General features: G+C 38.3%; 1 protein-coding gene and 1 non-coding gene across 2 annotated transcripts in view; both read right to left on the minus strand.

Moving 5' to 3' along the window:
* MAML1 (mastermind like transcriptional coactivator 1) overlaps positions 1-22,148 on the minus strand; it is a 53,671-nt gene that overhangs the window by 28,805 nt on the left and 2,718 nt on the right. The window lies entirely within an intron of this gene.
* Positions 2,502-2,615, minus strand: LOC138153597 (small nucleolar RNA SNORA70). The gene has a single exon (XR_011166414.1). It is a non-coding gene; the product is annotated as a small nucleolar RNA SNORA70 (small nucleolar RNA).

The following is a 22,148-nucleotide window of genomic DNA, read 5'->3' on the forward strand; positions in this document are numbered from 1 at the left end:
AATACTGTCCACTGGTGAAGGACAGTGCTGTTGTTGCAGGGGTCTGGGAGCCTTTCTGTTGGTTCAGAAGCCCTGAAGAAGGATTTTCTTGTTGTATGTTTACAGAAATCCTGGGAGAGGGCTTTGCTAATGTGTTCAGGGGTTCTAGGACTGTTCTACAGACAGAGGATAAATTCATGAAGGGACTGGCAATGAATCTTATGGCCTTGCTAAGCCTTGTCTCCCCAGGAACTAAGATTGCTGAGAACTTGCCTCATGTCAAGATGAAGAAAAGACCTCCATTGGGGTATTAAGTACTGTGTTTAAACTTGATGTAAGTAACTCTGGGGTAGATTCAATTGTGATCCAGGGGTGGGGAACTTTTGACCTTATTGTGCTCTGTGATTGACAAATGAAGGTACTTTACCTATGTTTGGAAACTAATCTCCATTTGAGAAGAGGGGTTTTGTGGTGGACCAAATGAAGGTATAGCCTAGGGGTGGAGAAGTATTTAGAACAGGGACTTTGTAATTGATTGAATGATTGGAAGGTCCTGGGGTGGGGTAGTACTTGGAGATTATTTAATCACACTTAGTAAATGCTGTATTTTGAATGATGTCATGTTTTAATCTTCTCTGTTCTTGGTTGGTCACTGAATGAAATGGAGAGCACCTATGCTGGTATTCTGAACCTTGGGAAGTTGCCTTTCCTTGGCATTACATTACATCATGGACCCCTTTGGTAAGTCTAGTGAAACTATTAACCTCTTTTCAGAGTAATATTTTTAAAGATAAAATAAAATGCAGAGTATTACAAATAGAACTAATTTTATTGAAATAGTTATCAAAAAAAATTTTTTTTAAAATGCTCAGGGACCCCCTGGTTAAGAACCCCTGATTTAAAGCAAAGTAAATCTCATGATTTAAGTGCCAAAGGCTTTCTGTTCCTTTCTATAGGCTTCTTTACTTCCTACAAAGATGCCCAGGTCTCACTTCTCATCTTTAAAATAAACTCCACCTGACCCTGCCATTCCTTAAAATTAGTCCTCTCTGTCTCCTCTTTACTTTCACTGCTAAGATCCCAGAAAGTGACTTTCATTTCTCTAGCACTCATTTCTTATTAACTTACAACCACTACTGACAGACTGCTGTCTCTAAGGTTATACATGGTTTTGTTAAATCCAGTTTCTCTGTCTAGTTCTCATCCTCCCTGACCTGTCAGTAAATGAGATATTTCATATATAGCAGGCATTTAATAACGGCTTGTTCCATTTAATTCTCTTCTCTTCAGCAGTTTTTGATACTATTGACCATTCCACTGCATTTTCCTGGATATACTGTCCTGGTTCTCACACCTATCTGACCATTTACTTTTAGAGTCTTTTGTTGATACCTAATCTATTTTTCACTCCCTACAAGTGGATCTCTCCTTAAGTGCTGTCCTGGGTCCTCTTCTGACTTTATACTCTTTGGCTTGGTGATCTCATCAGCAGTGGAAGCATATGGATTAAATGATCATCTCTACAATGATGACTCCCAAATCTACATACACTTTTTCTCTTCTGAATTAATTCCCACAGTGCCAACTGCTTCTATGTATTTTCTTAAACTTATTACATGTATTTAAACTTATTACATGTAAATGACTGTATTTTCTTAAACTTATTACATTCAAAACTGGATTACATTTTGCTACCTACACCTGCCTTTCCTCTAAATTTCACCATTTTTGTCTCAGGTAAGAAACCCCAGTTCACAACCTCTTAACTCACAGTTGACTCCTTTTCTTTTTTTTGGAAGGCAACTGGGGTTAAGTGACTTGCCCAAAGTCTTATGGCTAGTAAGTGTGTCAAGTGTCTGAGGCCAAATTTGAACTCAGGTCCTCCTGACTCCAGGGCCAGTGCTCTATTCACTGAGCAACCTAGTTGCCTCTCACAGTTGACTCAATCTTTCCCTCACTCACCACATTTAGCTGCCAAATCTTGTTAACACAATAATGTCTCTCACACATATTCCTTTCTCTGCACTTAAACTGTTTCAGACCTTCATCACTTCTTGCTGTACTATTTTTTTTTTCAAATAGCAGTATCTCGGTTATTTATGCCTGAGAAAAGGTAGATGTCACAGCACACACCCGTGAGGAATGGAGAGCCCACCACTTGTCCAAGGGGCCCCGGCTAGGGATGTTCTTAACCCTAGAGCCATCAGGAATGAGTTGCTGCCCAGCTATCATATCTTCAAACTCATCAGCACTGAACTTGGTGAAATCCCATTTCCTGGAGATGTGGATCTTCTGGGGGCTAGGGCACCTGAACTTGGCTCTAAGCAAAACTTCAATCACACGTTCTTTATTCTGCACCTTGGTTTGAACTGACGTCATAATGCGTACAGGGGCTATGGTGCCCAGGGGCTTCCCAAAGGCTCCCCACATGCCAGTCTAGTATATGACTAAGCAGCTCACATTTCAAAATCTGCAAAGTAGGTGCTTGCTTATTCTTAGCTAAGTTGCCTTAGTCAGGACAAAAGTGTTTCCGAGGTCCCTTAGGATACCTTGTATTAAAGACAAGGTACACACACAACCACTGCACACCAGCCCCACACTGAGAGAATTGGGTTGGTCGGCTTAGCTGGTTGTGAACTCGCCGGACTATTTAAAAAGACGTTTAAGTAGTCTCCTCGTGTTCAGCATCACGCCTTCCATGGATGCTCCACCAAGCTGCCCAAAGTCACTGCTTCCAGCACAAAATACAAAACTCCTCTGAGGCTGGAGTTTAAGGTTCCTCATCATCTGGTTCCAATCTACTTCCCAAGTTTATCTCACGTTGTTCTCCTGGGCACATTCTACTTTTTAGTCGTACTGGATTACCAGCTTGTATACCCAGAATTCAGCATTCTACCTCCCCTCTTCCACATGTACAAGAGCCATCCTACAAGCCTGGAATTCAATTATCTTCTCATCCTGCATCGCCAACCACCTCTTTCAATGCTCAGCTCAGCTGTCGCTTCCTCTATGAAGCTTTCCCTGGTCGATACTATATTCCCTCTCAAGTGACCTTTTATTTCTCCTCTGAGTACATACACAGTATATATACTCCAGCCTCCCACTCTCATTCCTGATGAGATGAGGGCAAGGACTGATTGTGTTTGACCTAGCACAGTGCCTCTTACATTCAAGGCAGTTAATAAATAAAATCCTAAAAACGACAACAATGAATGAGTTTAAATTCCTATACAATGAGATGGTGTGTTGTACTGAAAGGCACTGGCAACACTAACCTGTAAATCATCATGTCATTACAGTTTTCTGTATCTAAATGAGTAAAACAAGGTTTTTAAAAGTAATAATTAAATCAAATCATTATCACCACCACCACCACCACCACCATACACAACTATAAACTGAAATGTATTTTCTTGTGTAAGCAGAACAAAATAAGAGTGATCAAAATAGGATATGTTTGAACTTGTGGCGACAGTATTTTCAGGGTTAGCAAGTCAGTCTTATGCTTGCTGTTATGAACAGAAGAATCCATTTCATGATGGTATAAACAAGAGTTATTCAGAGTAAAAGATATCAAATTTTGGGCGACATTATCTGTGAGACACTTAACATGGCAAAAGAAGTTTATGGAGATGAAATAAGACCAAGTGCTTTCAAATGGCATAAAAAGTTAAAAGAAGGGGTGGCTAGGTGGCGCAGTGAGTAGAGCGCTTGCCCTGGAGTCAGGAGGACCTAAGCTAGGATCTGGCCTCAGACACTTAACACATACAAAAAACCTAGGACAAGTTATGTCAAGGACTTGACCTTGGACAAGTTATTTAAACCCAACTGCCCTCCAAAAAAAAAAGGTTAAAAGAAGGTAGGGAAGATGTCTACAAAGCTCAACAAAACAGCGGACCAATGAAAAGATCAGTTGGATCCTAGAGTTACAAATGAAGACACTGATATATTTCTGACATCAATGATATTACTGATGGCCATTCAGATTTATTATTTAGATATTCTGAAGCATCTAAGATTCTGTGAGATGAGCAAGAATGTTCGATAATCAACTTATTAACAATGGCAATACTCTGGTTCACACTGCCAAAGGATGTTCCCAATAAAATTATCATTCAGTTTCCTAAACTCAGTTTAATAACTGTAGTGACATAAGAACAGCTAGCCTTCCTAGGAGAATGGATTTATTGATATCGGTCCATTTTAGCTTCATTATCTGTACTCTTTTACTGTCAAGCCATACCTTCCATTTCCTTTAATTTGTAAAGTGGGAATAAAAAACACTTACATACATGTATATAGCACTTTACAAAATATTTTCTTCCTAAAAGGCCTATTGGATGGGTAATGAAAATATTGCCAATTTTCTTCCTGGTTTACTTTCTCTTTTTTGGATATTCCTGAAACTGCTCTCTCCTAAGTCACCTTCTACCTATTTAGAAAATCCTTCATTTCCTTTGTTTTATCATCCTTCCCTCTGTGGGTGTATTCCAAGGTACTGTCCTCAATTTTCTCTTTCTATATCTTTTCTTTCAATGATCTCATCAAGCCCCATGTGTTCAATTATCACCTCTTTGCAAAGGAGTCCCTGATCTATAATATATTCAGCCCTAGCTTTTCTCCTGACTCACTTCACCACCACCCCTACATTAACATTCCCACTGGATGTTCAGTTGACAGACAGATAGCTAGATAAAGCATATAACATTTATAAAGAACTTACTATGTAGTAAGAACTGTCAAACATGTCTAAAACAGAACTCATGATATTTCCTGTCAAACCCGCTACTAACTAACCAATTTCTATTAGGGCCATCACCATTCCCTCAGTCATCCTGGCCTACAACCTTCCAGATATCCATAACTTTTCACCCTTCCTCGCCAACCCACAGATCCCATTATCCAATCAGTGGCTGGGTCCTATGGTTTCTAATTTCACAACATCTCCTTCATTCTTCCCTTTTTCTCTATTCACAGGGCCATTGCCTCCTAATTGGTCTTCCTGCTTTCTCTGTCTTCCCTCTCCAATGCATCCCCTATATAGCTGCTAAAGTGATATTCCTGAAACACAGGTCAAATTATGCCACTTCCCTTCTTAAAAAAACTCTAGTGGCTCCCTATTGCCTCTAGAATAAAACGTTTTGGCATTCAAAACCTCTTCACCATTTGGCTATCCCTAGTCTGGTAAAGAAATTGAAACAGATTAACAAGCATTTAAGTGTCTATTAAGTGCCAAGTACTCTAAAAGGTCCTGGAGGTGCAAAGACAAAAATCAAAGCTTCTGTCATCGGGAGCTTATCTGCTTACTTCACTTTGCATCAGTTCATATAGCTTCTTTGAATTCATCATACACATAATTTCTTACAGGACAGTGGTATTTTACTATATTTTTGTATCACAGTTTGTTTAGCCATTCCCAAGTGATAGTCATATACTCCATTTCCAATTCTTACCTGTCACAAAAAGTCCTCCTTAAAGGACTTTTAAAGGCTTAAAGGACTTTAAAGGCTTAAAGCATTTTGGTGTACAAGGGGACTTTTTTCTTATCAATGGCTTCCTTGTATAAAGCTCAGTGATGGAATCTCTGATTCAAAGGGAATGGCCATTTCAGTCACTTTTTCCATAATTCCAAATGGCTTTCCAAAACAGTTCCACCAACAATGTATCAGTGTGCCTATTTTCCCACAACCCTGGTAACATTGATTATTACCATTTTTGCCAAATTTGTAGATGGGTTGCTTTGATTCGCATTTCTCTTATTATTGGTGTTTTGGAGCATTTTTTCTCAAGTGGTTGCAAATACTTCACAGTTCTTTTGAGAACTGTTTGTATCCTTGGACTATTCATCTATTGTTGAATGGCTATTAATTTCATATGTATTTATTGTTTATCTATCTCTGATACCAAACGCTTATCAGAGAAATCTGATACAAAGATTTTTCTCCCTATTCAACTATTTCCCTTCTTATCCCAGATACATTAATGTTGTCTGTGCAGATACTTTTCAGTTTCAAGTTCCCTCTTCTGGGGGGTAAACATAGTATTAGGTTCCTTCAGTTACTTAATCTTTTTTTTTTGGTGACCCTTTTCCCACTGGCTTTTTCCCCTCACCCCTGATCCCCTCCTTCTCATTTGATATTCCCCTTTCCTTTCCTCCCCTTCAACTAGTCCTGTTCCTTAGTTTTTAAATTTTCATTTCTTGTGCCCCTTTCTAAAAAGAATTTCTCACTCTCTTAATTATCCATCTTCTCTTTCTGTTTACTTTAGACCCTTATTCTAGGATTCATGACTCCTATAATTATCTGGCCTCTCTCTTCTCTCTGTATTCTTCATACAATCAAAGTTTCCAAGGCATCCATTCTGAAAGATGCTTTCTGCCACTGCTGGGTAGGGATTGTCCCTTGGATTCCCCTCTTCTATCAAGTCTTACTTCTGGAACCATGTCAATTATTACAACTGTCAGAGGGGTGCCCATGGCAGGGCCCATCCCCTACCATGTTTCTGATTATGCAGCTCACCACTGAGATCCAGACCCTCCCCCCATTACCATTTGTTTCCTACATTTGCCTGAAAATCTCCTTATAGCTATGCTCTTCCAATCCTCCAGGTGCTGGTTGCCTACATGGGTCCCAATTCCCCCTCCCCTATACCCTGCTTCCCAAAAAAGTAGATTTTCCAAACACCAAATCCCTCAGGCCTCATCCAATGTAAGGTCCTCATCTCCCTTCAATGACCTCTACCCAGAGGGGCATTCATTAGTGGAACCCCTTTCCACCCCCAATATACGTCCTCTTTCCTTGTTCTCTTTTTCAATCTTTCCTCCATCCTCCTCATTTACCTCCTTGTAGACTCTTCTCTTTCTGAGACCACACACAATACCTTCCTCTTATTGCTAGCCCTTGATTTGACTCTGGTGCATCACTCACTGCTCTCTAAACTCCTGCTCCCCTCCTTGTCTTTTTGTATAGTCCTGTGTTGTAATATACTCCCACCATTGATTCATCTGAAGTTCTATTCATAATACCTACTCTTATCTCTATGGTACTCTACAGTATCTCTACTAAATACATAGATTTCCACTTTCTACTGTCTCCTTGCTTGCATACATTTGGAAAGAAGTCTCTAACTAGTCTCTCTATTGTCTGTTGCTACTCCTGTACTGGTTGGCTGCTTTTATTCATTCATGGCTCCTATATTTTTCTGTTATTTGAGAGGCAAATAATCTCTTTAGTTCTGATTTTCTTTCTAAACCTGTTTCCAATTCTTCTTTATTACTGAATGCCCATCTTTTGTCCTATACAGTTAAACTAAGATTTTCAGGGACAGGTCACACTAGATTATATGTTGAGCACCACTGCTCTTTGGAACACATTTCATTCTCTCCTCCTTTTTCTAGTGGGGGTGGAATATAACAGTCTTGCATGATTTCAATGTCCTTTCCTTTCTATTTGAAGGTCTTTCTCCTGATGGCTTAATAGAACTTATTTCAGAACTGAACTATTAAATTTAATCACTATGTGTCTTGGAGTTTACAGCCTTGAGTTTTTTCTGAAAGTGATCTACGAATTCTTTCAACTGGAATTTCATTTTATACGTTTGGAAGTTCTGGGCAGTTCTCTTCTATCATGTCCTTTTATGGTGTTTAGGTTTTTGTTCTGTTGTGTTCTTCTGGGAGACCTAGGATCTTTAGTTTGGTTCTGTATATCCTGTCTTCAAGTTCAGTATATTTTGCTTGTACAGTGCCCATATTTTCTTTTAACGCTGATGTTTTTTGATTCTCTTCTTCTAGAGTTTACTACATTTTCGTGTTTTCCTAACCTATTGTTCTCTCTTCTGTTTTTGGTGAGGCATTATTTTGCTGTGCAGGGCATAAATTCTACTCTTGTAATTTCATTTTTCTTTTAAACCACTTAGGAATAATGTACTGTGGTTCCATGTTCTCCTCAAATTCCATGGGGTTTTCTGTCTCATCAAGCATTGGACCATTTTCCTTTATTTTGCAGTATTTATTCATAAATGCCTTAACTTGTTTACTAGCTCTAGAGACAATGTTTCCTTTTATTGTTACTGTCTTTCCTGTTGATTTACCTGTGTTCAAAGTTTTCTTTTCCCTGAAATCTTTCATACTTTCTATCTTTTTTCTGCCTTAGTTTCCTTTTCACTCACTTCTTGACTCTTTCCCCTCTGTGGATTCTTTGGAGGCTGGATCTCAAAGACTCTCAGTCTTCTCCCACATTAGGCAACTCACAGTTCACTAGCCTAGGTCTCTGCGCCAGTTGACTTTTAGATGGTCAGAACTGTCCTCAGTTGGATGCCACGCTCTTTCCCTCAGTCTTAATGGAGTGCTGCACAGCCCCCCACATTCACAGCGTCCTGTCCTGGTGACCTGTCCCACTCCTTCTGTTTCTTAGTTCTCTGGCTTGAAACTAGCAGTTTGCCCAAACAAACTTCTGCAGTCTGAACTCCAGGGGTCCAAGAGGGAGGAAGGACAAGGGTACATTCTGATGTAAGCCTGTGTCAAGCCCTTGGGGTCTGCTAGTTCAGCCTCTGGTAGCATGGGAGGTGGAAAAGGGGTGCTAAGTGAGCTCAGGGTCAGTGAGTGTTATGATATTCTTGGGTTTGGGTTGTTTTTTTTTTTACTGTCTTTTTGAATTCTGCTATGCCTGACCATGAAGACAGATGAAGTTGCTTTATCTTTGGTGCATAATTTCTGTTTTAGAGAACTCTGAAAGGTTATAGGGATTAGAAAAAAAGTCTAGCCCATCATCTTTTTGCTCACATGATGCCACTACAAATTTGTGTTACATAACCTCAACTGGGCTTTCACTCTTACAAGGTAGCATCTTTTTATACAGAGATAACTAATTTAAAATGTCTAACAGGCAGCTGGTAGTGGAAACTGAAGCTTAGAAGAAAAAACACAGCTAGATACATAGATCTAGAAGTCATTTATGTAGAAATAACAATTAAACCCACAGAAACTAATGAAGGTTACCCAGTGAGAGTGTATAGAGAAAGAAGAGAAGGTGCATCCACAGTCTGAGAAGGTGAGGTTAATGAGGAGTCAGCAAAGGACCTGTCGGATAAGGGGAACCAAAAGAGAGCAGTATCACAAAAACCCAGAAAAAAAGAGTATCTAGGAGTGCAGAACGCTGCATCAAAGTCTAGATGGACAAGCACTGAGAAAAAGTTATCAAATTTGCTAATTGAGAGAACAAAGGAAACTTGGGAAAGAGTAGTTTTAGGTGAACGATGAGGCTCAAAATCAGACAGCAAAAGGTAGTGAAGTGACTGAGAACAGAGGAAATGGAGGCAGAAAGTGTAGAAAGCTCTTTTTTTAGGCCTTTGGGAGTGAAGGGAACTAATCTGAATGGAGATAAGAGTCAAGTGAGAGGATTCTTTCTTTTCTTGTTTTTTTAAACAAATGAGGGGGCCTGATCATGTTTGTAAGAAGTGAAGTAACCAATAGCTAGAGAGAAACTGAAAATTAGAGAGGAAGGGGGAAAGGATGACAGTAGAAGCAATCTGCTAGTGAACATGGAAGGAGTATGATTACGGAAGAATGCAGAAGGGCTGGACCTGACAAAGAGAATTACCACTTTAGGAGAGTTCAGAGCAGAGAAGAGAATGAATATGTCAAAGGTTCGAAGGAAATGGAAAAAAAGAGAGATCACCAAAAGTTAACTCCTTTTTCAGTAAAATGTGAGACCAGGTTCTCAGGTGAGAGAGTAGGAGAGAGGGAGTGATATGGAAAGCCTGAGAGAAGGCTTGTACAAACAATCTCTCCAAAGTCCAGTGCAAGTGGTGCCTCCTTCAAGAGGCCTTTCCGAATTCATCCAGTTGTTAAGAGGCCCCTCTCCCTTGGACTTGCTTTTATTTTTTACAAAATCTGTATGTTCTTATTGGTGAACATAATGTATCTCCTTAGTAAAACTTTCTGTAGTTAGTAAAAGCTTTCTGAGGGAAGAGACTGTCCCATTTTTATATCTGTCCCCAATGTCTGGCACACAATAGGTAATGTTTGTTAATAAGAGTAATAATAATTAATATATGTAAGGGAAATGTTGTAGAAGAGATTCTCTGTCAGGTACAGATTGGCCTATGTAGCCTTTGAGGTTCTTGTCAACTATTAAATCTTGTGAGAGGTCTCTGTGAATGATGTTATAGGTTTGGGAGTTATCTGTATAGAGGTAGAAGTGAAAGCCAGTACAAGAGAAACTGCCAAAGAGAGACCTTTGAGCCACCCACAAGAAGGTATTGGGAAGATGACAGAGAAAGAGGGAGGTGGGCAGGAAGAAAAACTGCTGATCACATAGTTTATAAGAGTACTTTTAACTGCTCAGCACAGTACTCTTTCTACGATGTCAATACAATGATACTTTTTCCTCTTAAGTCTAAGAGTTTTTCAGAAAGCATTAAGTTTAAGAAATCTAAGAAAGAAAGGGTTGTTTAGCAAACTGCCCAAGGTGGGTGGAGGGAGGTCTCAGGAAGCTGATCTAAGTATGCATTCTGTACCAAATTAATTGACCATCTACTACTGAATTATTAGCTGAACTCAATAATGAGGAGATTGTAGCTACAGTGATGTGACTCTTTTGTATAATATTACTACAAATGGATGATGATGCCTGTCAGATGGGGCTACTTGATGATCCCCCAGGAAAGGAAGCAAAAGGGGAAGGAACTGGGATATTTAGAAGTTCTGTGCCACAATGCTACTTGTGCTGTTTCCCTTCTGCTACCTCCTTCTTGTTCAAAAAGCACATTCATATTTTATATGCACAAAATGCAACACCCATATTTTATATAGCACTTTACATTTTTTAAAGTGCATGTACATTTTATATGATTTGTGAAACAACTGTTTGACCAGGGTTGCAAAACTGGTATTTTAATCTAAGTTTCCGAACTTGGTACAATTCTATTCTCCATCATCCTACGTGTCAAAAATAAACTTCAGGGGCGGCTAGGTGGCACAGTGAATAGAGTACCAGCCCTGGAGTCCGGAGGACCTGAGTTCAAATCTGGCCTCAGACACTTAACACTTCTAGCCATGTGACCTTGGGCAAGTCACTTAACCCCAATTGTCCCGCCTTTCCCCCTTCCAAAAAGCAAAAAACCAAACCCCAAAACCCAAAAACCAAACAAACAAACAAAAACTTCAAGAGGCTTAATCAGTTAACAAGCATTAATTAAGTGCCCATCTTGTGCCATTCTATGGAGAAGTCTGAAAGAGGGGAGAGACAACACAGTCACATCAATACAGTTTTAAAAGTATGTAAATTAAATGCAAAGTAGTTTCTCAGTGGGAAGAAACTACTAGCTGGGGGGAGAAGGGGGAGGGAAGAAGGGGAAGAGGGAAATCAGGAAAGGTCTCATGGAGGAGGTGGTACTTGAATTGAGCCTTGAAGGAAGCTAGAGATTCTAAAAAGTAGAGGTGAAGTGGGAGTGCATTCCAGGCAGGAAAGACAAGTCAGTGCAAAGGCATGGAAAGAGGAGTATTGAAATGTGTAAGCCTTTGTGTAAAGCTTTAAATCCCAAACAGAAGTATTTGTATTTGATCCTACAGCCTCTGGAACTTACTTGGCAGGGGAGTAACATGATCAGATCTGTGACTCAGGAATATCACTTTGGCAGCTTGTAGATGGACTGCAGAGAGAAGAGATTAGAGGCAAGGAGACCAATCAGAAGGCTATTGCAGTAGTCCAGGCAAAAGGCAATGAAGGACTGAACTGGGGCCCTGGTACTCAGTGATGGACCAGAGTCTACCTAAAGCAAAAAAATCTTTACACAGACTTTTGTTGTAATATGATTGCTCTTTCTATCTCAAATGAAAGAAAAAAGAACCCAAAGGAAATGGGTTCTGATGAAAGTACAAATGAAGAATTTATTAGCTTAACATCTCAATCTTTAGCCAGATCAATCCAGATAACACACTAAAGGTTTAAAATTTAAAAGGGACAGATGAATTCTGCTTCCTCACCTTTTACTTAAGGCCACACTTACGATTTTAAATGAAACTGCTTTTTAAAAAAGCTACGTTGGGGGCTAGAAGAGCAAAGAAGAACTGGGACCATTATTTGGTGTGAATGAATACAAGATTACTGAACTACTCAACTTCCATTTTGCTTGTTTTCTCTACCAAGGAGACTGATTTTCAGGTGGGGAACTACAGAAGAATTATGATTAACAGATATCTGAAACCCAAGATAAGGGAAGGTAGGAGGACTACCTAACCACCTGTCTGTCCTCAATGAATCCAAGGTCCCAAGAAACTATATTCCAGAATACTGAAAGAATTGTCATGTGATTGTTAAGCCTTTCATCTTTGGAAAATCACGGGAAGGGAAAGTTACAGAATTCGAAATGGGCAAACAGTGTTCCAATTTTCAAAGAGGAGAGAAAAAGTAGGTTCTTCAAACTATAAGATAGTGAGTTCAACTTCAAGTTCAGACAAAAATCTAAATGTATTAGTAAAGGAAAGGTTTTTAAGTTTCTAGAAAGGGAAATGGTGTTGAGCAAGAAGCAGTATGGTTATCAACAGATGCAGAAAAAACTCTCTGCCAACATACAAACAGTCATTTACGTGAAAGATGCTACAATGAACAGGCAAAGAAAGGTCATTTTATAATATGACAAAATAATACAACTAAAACTAAAAGTGACTATTACTCTTCTTACTTCCCTGTTACATACTCTTCTATTCAATGACCTCCTGGCTTTTCCATAAATGAGACACCATCTCTCAAGTCCAGGTATTTTCTCTGGCTGTCCCCCAGGCCTGATATGCTCTCCCTCTTCATCTCCAACTTCTGGCTTCCAACTTCCAGAGTCTAGACAAATATCCTATCTTCTACAGGAAGCCTTTTCCAACTCCTCTTAATTCTAGTGCCTTGATTCCAAAATATCTACAAGCAATGCCTCAGAGAAAAACATAGGTGGAATACAAACTCAACCAAGAATTCTCGGAAGACATTAAGCAAGAGTTCAAAGATGTTTTTATAAATAAAATGAGAGTACTTGAGGAAAAAACTGGACAAGAAATGAGAGTTATGGAAAGAATAGGAAAGAGAATGAACATGGCACAAAGGATATAATACTTTGTCCAAGCCACAAATTCCCTGAAAACTTGAATTGATCAATTAAAAGTCAATGACATAATGAGGCTGTAAGAAATATTAAAACAAAGTCAAAAGGCTTTAAAAAAAAAAAAAAGAAAGAAGGAAAATGTAAAGTATCTTAGCACAAACAATTAATCTTGAACACACAAATGAGAAAAATTTTAATAATCACTGAACTATCTGAATGCCATGATTTCCCCTCCCCCCAAGAGCCCAGATATCCTATTTCAAGAAATCTTAAAAGAAAACTGTCCAGGTATCTTAGAATCTGAAGGCAAAGTGGAAATAGAAAGAGTCTGCCAATCACCTTCTGAAAGAAACCCCAAAATGAAAATTCCCAGGAACATCACAGCCAAAATCTAGAGTTTTTAGGTAAAAGAAAAAATATTGCAAGCAGCCAGGAAAAAAGGAACTAAAGCACTTAGGAGCCACAGTCAGGATCACACATGATTTAGCAGCCACTAATATAAAGAAGTGGAGAACTTGGAATATGAAATTCCAGAAGAAAAAGGGTATGGGCCATGGACTTACAAACAAGAATAACTTATCCAGAAAAACTGAACATAATACTACAGAGGAAAAAAAATAGATCTTTAATGAAATAAAGGACTTTCAAGCATTCCTGACAAAAAGACTAGAGAGTAGAGAAACTCTGAAATTAAAATACAGGAATAAAAAGACACATAAAAAAGTTAAACAGGAATGAAAAATAATAAAGTACTAGACAAGGATAAATTGCTTACATTCAAATATGAGAAGACATAGAACAGGTGTTCCCTTTGAATCCTATCATCATCAGAGTTCATAATGGGAGTCCAATTAGATATGGCTTGGGAGTGGTTCTGTTATGTCTTGATCTTGAAAAGAAAAAGGAATGGAAAGAAAGGGGAAGAGGAATATACTGGTGGGGGAAGGGGGAAGAAAGAAAAGGAAGATTAGGGAAAATTCTCGAATATAATCAGGGTATCAAACAGACAGACATAGGGGTGGCCAGGTAGCACAGTGAGTAAGAGCACCAGCCCCAGAGTTGGGATGACCTGGAATCGAATCCAGGCTCAGACACTTAGCACCCACCCAGAAACACCTGGCCGTGTAACCTTGAGCAAGTTACTTAACCCCAATTGCTTTAAAAAAAAAAATAGACATATATACAAACGAGGAGGAGTGAGGGGGAGCAGTTATCACTCCAACCTCACTTTCATCTGAACTGCTCAAAAGAAGGAACACACACACACACACACACACACACACACACAGAATAAAGAAATACATTTCACTAAAACAGGGAAATAGAAAAAGGGGAGCAAAACAAACTCTAAAAATGTACAAAAATATCTATAGCTCTTTTGAGACGGCAAAGAATGAGAAATCTGAGAATGTACTCATGAACTGGGGAATGGGTGAGCAAATTATGGTATATAAATATGATGAAATACCATTGTGCTGAACTCTTATCAGCAAATGACTAATTGGGATTTCAGAGGACTGTTAAGGAAATATGTTACCCACCTGGTGACAGAAGTGAAAGAATCAGAATGCTGAATGAGATAAATTTGGGGATTCGGATGGGTGGTGGTGGTAGAGAAAATGGTCAATGTGGAAATGTTTTCATTACCTTGTGTTTTTAGTAGGTTTTGTTTTTCTTGTGTTCTCAATTTAGAGGGTGGTAGTGGAAGGGTGAGAAGGTGTGTGTTGGCTGATTAAAACAAATTAAAAAAAAAAAAGAAATGGGGGCTCTACCCTATTTCAGCAATAAGCCAGAAAGTAGCACAAGATCACCAAATCACTAGACTTCCTCAGAAATAAAGGACTGATCTATACTTGATCAATAGTTTGATTGGCACAATGTGCATATCAGTCATCAGTCCTTTTAAAAAATATTTCACATATATTCTCTCATTTTTATCCTTGCAAACAACATTTAGTTGAGAGGTGTCCCATTCGAAAGATAGGAAACTTACCTAAAGTTAACCAATGTAAAAGCTCAAAGGAAACCCATGACATGTGATTACCAGTCTAATGTTCATTCCACTAAATCACAGATAGGATTAGATCTCTAGAACACTGGTTGTATGAGAACAGTGCATAACTAATTTGAGCTCACCAAGCCCAGACATTAGCTGATTTCTAAATGCTGGAACCTCTAATCTCTCCAGTGAGGAAACACTCTGTCCAACTCAATCAATGCAGATGTCATCTAGAAATGTCCAGAAGAGGTATTAGCTAAATCCACAGAAACTGGATATGGAAAAAAATTTGCTTTTTTAAGTGAATGTACTACGTCTCCCAATAAAGTTAATAGTCAAATGAATAATAATGAATAAGGCATAGTATCCTCCATTATACCTCGTTGTTCTTAAAAGCTTATGCCATCAGAGTACCAACTTCAGTAGGTCTGTCATCTGAGGATTAGTCATAAATATGGAGACACTCATCCCCCAAGTTGGCCACAAAGTGATAATTTCTTTTTATTCTCATTATAGTAACTTGTGAAGACCATCCACTGGGTAGAGAGTAGTCCTGATCTGTAATGGTGCAGGAAATATCCAATGAAACCATAGATCTTTGGCAGAATGTATGGAATAGTTGCCTTCTGTTGGTTCTAAGTGTTACCATGATACCATGGAAACAAGTTATCAGAGTATGAAACAAAGCAGCTGGACAAAATCAGATGTATCAATAGGTAGCCTAGCAAATAACTTTCTAATTTAAAGTAGTTCAAATGGCGGTAAAAATTCTCATAGAAAAAAATTTCAAAAAAAAATCAGGCTTGAAAATCTATGGGTTTGCTCTCAGTCCAAAAAAAAAAAAAAGTACTAGGGTGGCTAGATGGCAGCAGTGAACAGAGCACCAGCCCTGGAGTCTGGAGGACCTGAGTTCAAATCTGACTTCAGACACTTAAATACTTTCTAGCCATATGACCTTGGGCAAGTCAGTTAACCCCAATTGACCTACCGTGTTTCCCCAATAATAAGACACTGTCTTATTTTTTTGGACAGAAAAACACCAGAGGGCTTATTTTCAGGGGAGGGCTTATTTTAATGAACATTGACAGCAATTTTAATAAACAGGTAAATGTGAACAAAAAAATGTACCTTTATTCAATAAGCAAATCACCGGGGAAGAACAGGATGACGTGCTCACTGCTGCAGCTCTGATTGGATGCAGCTCGGAGCACGGCGTGCGTTTGGGGGGGGGGAGGGGACGGTGCATACAGAGGGTACCGTAATGTAGCGTGTAGTGCAGGGGATCACCTTCACTACAGTAGCAATCTCAATAGGGCTTATTTTTGGGGCAGGGCTTATTTTAGAGGAATCTTACACAGTAAGGGGAGGGCTTATTTTTGGGATAGGTCTTATTATCGGGGAAACACGGTACCTTCCCTCCCTCCAAAAAGCACCCCCTAACAAAAAAAAAAACAAAAAACAAAAAAAGTACCGACTAGGAAGAAATTAGGGATTAGGACAAAGTATACATAGTATGAGTAAAGAGGAGAGAAACATAGGTTGGAAGGGACTTTAAGTACCATTAGGATGTAATGCCCTAATCTTATAGACGAGAGAACCATGCCCAGAGACAAGGAGCAGAGCTAGGATCTGACCTAGGGTTCTCAGATTCCAATTCCCATGCTCTTTCCACTTTACTAAGATGTATTCATTATCATTAAGGGAGAAAAGTCAGAGAATTCATAATGACAAACAAAAAAATGGCTCCCCCCCCCCCCCCCGCAAAATCTGAGCATGGTAGAAAACAGGAAAGGGAAATGAAAATGAAATATAAACCATCGGTCTCTACTGTTGGATATCAGGTTCAAAAGAGAACAGAAGGACTCTTCAAAAATCTTTATGCTTACCTAATATAAAATTTTGAATTATGTTTTATACTGACAGGTATGTTGCATATTTATCTCCTCTTAAGTTCCCAGGGGTCAGGAACCAGACAGTATGCATCTTTACACCCTGATCAACACCTGGTAAGTGCCTTGCACATAAGAGATGTACACATTTATTTACTAATTCCTACCATTTACATCCTTTGCCTGAAATACTGTCAAGCATCAGTTTAATTCTCACAACTTCTTGAATATAACCGATCTGTTTTAATAGGCAAGCTTTCAGTCTTTTGAATCTACTGAATCTTCTGCCCTTTCTAGGAACAGTACTTGAGTTTGTCTAGGAATAGCTCTTTATAATTAGCATCCTTGTTTATCTCAAATATAGGTCAATCTGTGATACCTTAAAAGGGGAAAATCATTAGTTTGTACTCAGGTTTTATAGAAGACATTTTTCAGAGGGAAAGTCCAGTTTTTATTTAGACCAAGATGGCACCCAGGATTTTTGTTTACATATTCTTCTCTGAAGGTAGCTAGAAATGAATTCTAACTAATGATGATTTGGATATTCTGAAGTTCCTTGACCTTCCTTTCCATTTTCACTTAATTCCTGGGATATCAACATACTCAAGACTGGGCAAAAGTATCATGGAAATCAGGGATATACAGGCAGCTCATCTGAGAGTAAATATTACCAGGGCAGCTAGGTGATGGCACAGTGGATAGAGCATTGGCTCTGGAGTCAGAAGGACCTGAGTTCAAATGTGACCTCAGGTACTTACTAGCTTTGTGACTCTGGGCAAGTCACTTAATCCCAATTGCTTCCAGGGGAAAAAAAAAAGAGAGTAAAGGTACTTTGCTATTAAGGTACTCTGTACTGGAAATCTGAAAATCTGTTGGAAAAAACCCTGGACTTAATATGTCAGAAGACTTGGTTCTAGCTCTGGTTCTGTCACAAACTCACTGTGTGGCAACTGATCAAATGACTGTTAGCTTCAGTTTGTAAAATGATCACCAAGCCACTTCATTCTGGAATGTTCCAAGCTCTAATTTCTATGACTATCACAAATTTTAACAGGAAATGAGTCAGAAACATCTCCTTTTACCCTAAGTTCATTCACAAAGAAGAGTTTAATACTAAGCAGTCATATTCATTGTGTCTCATCAAGGTGATCAACTATTTTTCATTCATGTTTTTGAACTCTATTTGATTTTAGGATTTCTTTATTCCTGTGAACAGTTTCATCTTTAAAAAACTAATCTTTACCCACCTCCTGCCCTATCTTCCTTTTCCTTTCAATGTTTTCACCAGAGGGGATGCATGTGGTTATTCAAGTTGACTTATATGTTTTTGGTTTTTTTTTTTTAAGATCAAAGTCAAACCACTGAAAGTATGTCATCACTGAGCAAAGGTAAATATTCTGAAGCTTCTGAAGGCTGGAACTATTAAAACTAATCCTTTTTAAAGAAGAAAAGTCATAATGGAACCTAAACCATGTAACTTTTAATGTAGCAAAGAGGTTTTTATGGAAAAGAACACCGAATATTGTTTCTTTTATTTTTTCAATGTAGAACTATGAAAGTAAGTTTTCTCTTGACATAACTCTTTTCAAAATATATTGCTAAGCCATAATGGAAAAAAAATAATTTCCCCAACCACTACCACCAATTCAAGGACAATATCCATTGTGGCCCTTTCTGTCTCCAGTTTCAAGAAATAGGTAACAAAAGACCTTGACATTCAACTTAATAGTTTATAATCCATTCAATGCTTCCTTAGTAGATGGTTTCATGAGTTGCTGTCAACTAGGGGTAAAATTCTTCGAAAAGCCCCCTAACACTTAATAGTTCCTTAAATGACTGCTGAGACCCATGTGGTTACCAACTGCAGTCCTACAACCCCCCTCTTTTTTACTGTTTTACATTAAGACTGAGTAGGTGTGGAACTGTTTAGAAAGTTCTCCCCATTGGAGAAACTTGGTGAGCTTATTTGCATATTGTTTATTTAAAATGTTTCCGCCTGGTAATGGGCAGGAGGTGGAATGAGACAAGTATTTTGGGGGAGGGTGTATGGCCAATGCTGGAATTCATTTTCCTTTACCATTCCTATTTATTACAAGGGTTTTTTGTTTTTCTTCTTTTCAATGGAAAAGGGGAGGCAGAAAATGAAATTTTAGTTGAAAAAATAATTAAAATGATAAAATGTTTCCTCTCCACAGAGTCAGTAACAAAGTTTTGTGAACTAAAAGCTAATGACGACATAATCTTCCTAAGGAAATTTGTTTGCTCATTTAGCAAATTCCACAGATCCAGAACTGTAGTTGAAGAGATCATTTCAAGACTTTTGTAACACTTTACTAAAAGGAAGTGCTTCAGATATTTTGAATTATTATTCTTTGTTTACAGAGTTGAAGGTTGGTGAACGTTCCAGAGCAAAATTCCACAATCTACTAGATCCACTATAAACAACTCAACCTTAACTCTCAGCTACTTCTGGCTTTTTTTTTTTTAAAGGGAAATATAGACATAAATACTTAAAGACATAAAGACTCTAAATACTTAAAAAACCAACAACCTGAAATCTGTTACTGACTCAGGCTAACTAGTAAATTAAGCAAACAGTAGTCACTACCTCCTCATTTTAGTGATAGAAGGAAGTAAGGACTTTACAGGAAAGAGTTTTTCAAAAGTTAAACCCCTTTTCTGTTGTGTAAAATGGTTTGCTAGTTAGGGCTAATGCTGAGATAGTAGGTTTAAAAAAACAGTGAGGTCTCACTAAAATGCAAGGTAATACAATCAAATTCACACAAGAAGTTGCTAAAAAAATAACAGCAATCAAAAGATACCCTTAGTTTTCAGTCTCAAAGATAAGAAATAGGCTCCAAGTGCTAACTAACTACATTTAAACTAATGCCTGAAAACCAGAAACATCTCTGTGAAACACTGTATCATTTTTACAACAGCTCACATTAAAGCGCTCTGGCTTTCTTTATAACACTCCAATGAGGTATAATAGTATCATTATTAATATTCCCACTTTTGCATGAGGAAAAGATTAAAGGAAGTTAAGTGACTTCCCAGTTTCTATTTATTCACTCTACATCTCTGTCTCTCTCTCCTTGCATCCTCATCCCTCCTTAGAATATAAGCGGTTTGTGAATAAAGACTGTTTCATTCTTTGTATGTTTTCTTAGCACAAAGCCTATCACAACAGTAGGAGCTTGATATATAATTTTTGCTTGTCTTAAAAAAAATCTCACCAGTTTCTGGGCCAACTTCAGACTGAAAATTTTGTACAGTCTATGAATTCAGACAATAACTTTAACAAAGAATGACGTATTTAAGAATCTACTAAATTTAATAATCTATTAAATGTGATTATTGTTTAAGTAAACTGTCTAAAAGGTGTTCAAGGTCAGAGCCTTCTGCTTGTAATTAACTAGAGATAAATGTTAATAAAAATTTTAATAGTAGGACTTTAGGTTTGCAAAAGGTCCTTCCTAATAACTTTGTGGTGGGTGGTGAAGGTATTATCATCTCCATCTTGAGGTTAAATAACTTGCCCAAAGTCACAGCCCTAGTACTTTTCTGTCAGAATTCCCATCCGAGTCTCTTGCCCTGCTTCTCTATGCCATGCTGTCTTAAAAGTAGTTGTCTGCAGAGTACCATTTTAAAAAAGGGACACACAACACAACACACATTATGATATGTTCTTAAAACAGACAAGAAAAATCATAATGAGAAAAATTATTTTCAGTGGGCACTAGAGAGCATTTGTTCAATGAGTACAGTTCTTAAATAAAAGGAAAATCCTTAACAGCAACAAACAGGAAGTGGTAGCTCAATACAAGGCCCTATGAAGGATACAAATGGTTTCTGACCTCAAAATGCTTACACAAAAGACAGGCAAACCGTAAAGACAAAGCACTTACAGATTAGCAGCAATGATTAGAGTAGGACTCTAATAGGAATAATAGTAGGATAGCTATAGGAACAGAAAGGAGGGAGGGAAAGATCACTGTGGGCTGGAAGGTGAAGGAGAGCTTCAAAGGGTAGAGAGTAGGATTCAAAGAGGCAGAAATGAGGAAAGGAGCAAAGTATTTCAGGCTGGCTGGAAGTGGACTGATTGAGACTAGTGGTGGAAACTGAGATTGGAAAGATAAGATCATGGCCAGATTTCATTTAAGTCTTGCAGGCTAAAGATTTTGAACATTATCATGTCAGCAAATTTTCTGATGAAATAGGTGGTTTATGAAGATTATTCTGGCTTCAGTGTCTAACTGGAATGTAAGGGAGAAATACCAGGTAGGAGAACGATTGAGCAATTCATCAATCAATTTACTAAGTGCCAGGCACTGTGCTATGTTTTGATCCAGGTGTGAAGTGATAAGAAATTTGGACAAGAACTCACCATTTTATCAATTGTGAACGTAATTTTAAACGTTAATAAAACCAATTAAACTTACATTACAACAAATGACACGTAAATAGGTACTTCTACTTTCCTTCCTTGAAATTACTAAACCATTAAAAACAAACAACCCCCCCCCCAGAAAACCTTTCTGTGCTTTTCTCTAGCTTTATTTCTTCTTGGGAGGAAATCAAAGCCTACATCAACAAAGCTCACCAATATATACTGCTTGCCCAAAGGATATGGCTATAAATTACCTTTGTACACAGGACTATAAATGTGACTACAAATTACCTTTCACACTAGGGATTCTAACTGTACCTATAAAATGTTCCACTGTCACTACTGAAGCATGGTGGGAATCACATCCTACACAAAGTTCAAAACTGACATCCATTCTGAAAAGGAGAATTATGCTAGTAGGAACTTTCCTTTACAACTGCTATAAAGCAAAGCCATATGTTAGTATGGTCAAACAGTAGAAAACTCAGTTAAGGAAAAGATCCTAGTAACGGTTGCTTATATTGTACATTTTGTCACCCTGATATTCTACAATTTCCCAAAGGCCTCCATGAGGACTGTCCTCTAGCTTTTCAGGAATCTCAAAACTGTGACAAACATGGCAAATCTCAACAGGATTCAAAAGTCAAGCTTCCTAGTGAGTTTTCTGTGGTGCTGCAATAAGATTATATTTATGTAACTTACTTTCAAAATATTTCACACTGTCCTATTCCTGACAAGCCTCCTTGCCTCAACATCAGGCCTACTAGCACTGTTAGGTTCTCAAATCGTTCTACAATTCACA

This window comes from Petaurus breviceps, unplaced genomic scaffold (assembly GCF_028583685.1).
Source record: "Petaurus breviceps papuanus isolate PSGF00001 unplaced genomic scaffold, PetGlider_PUasm1.0 90994, whole genome shotgun sequence".
Taxonomy (NCBI): domain Eukaryota; kingdom Metazoa; phylum Chordata; class Mammalia; order Diprotodontia; family Petauridae; genus Petaurus; species Petaurus breviceps.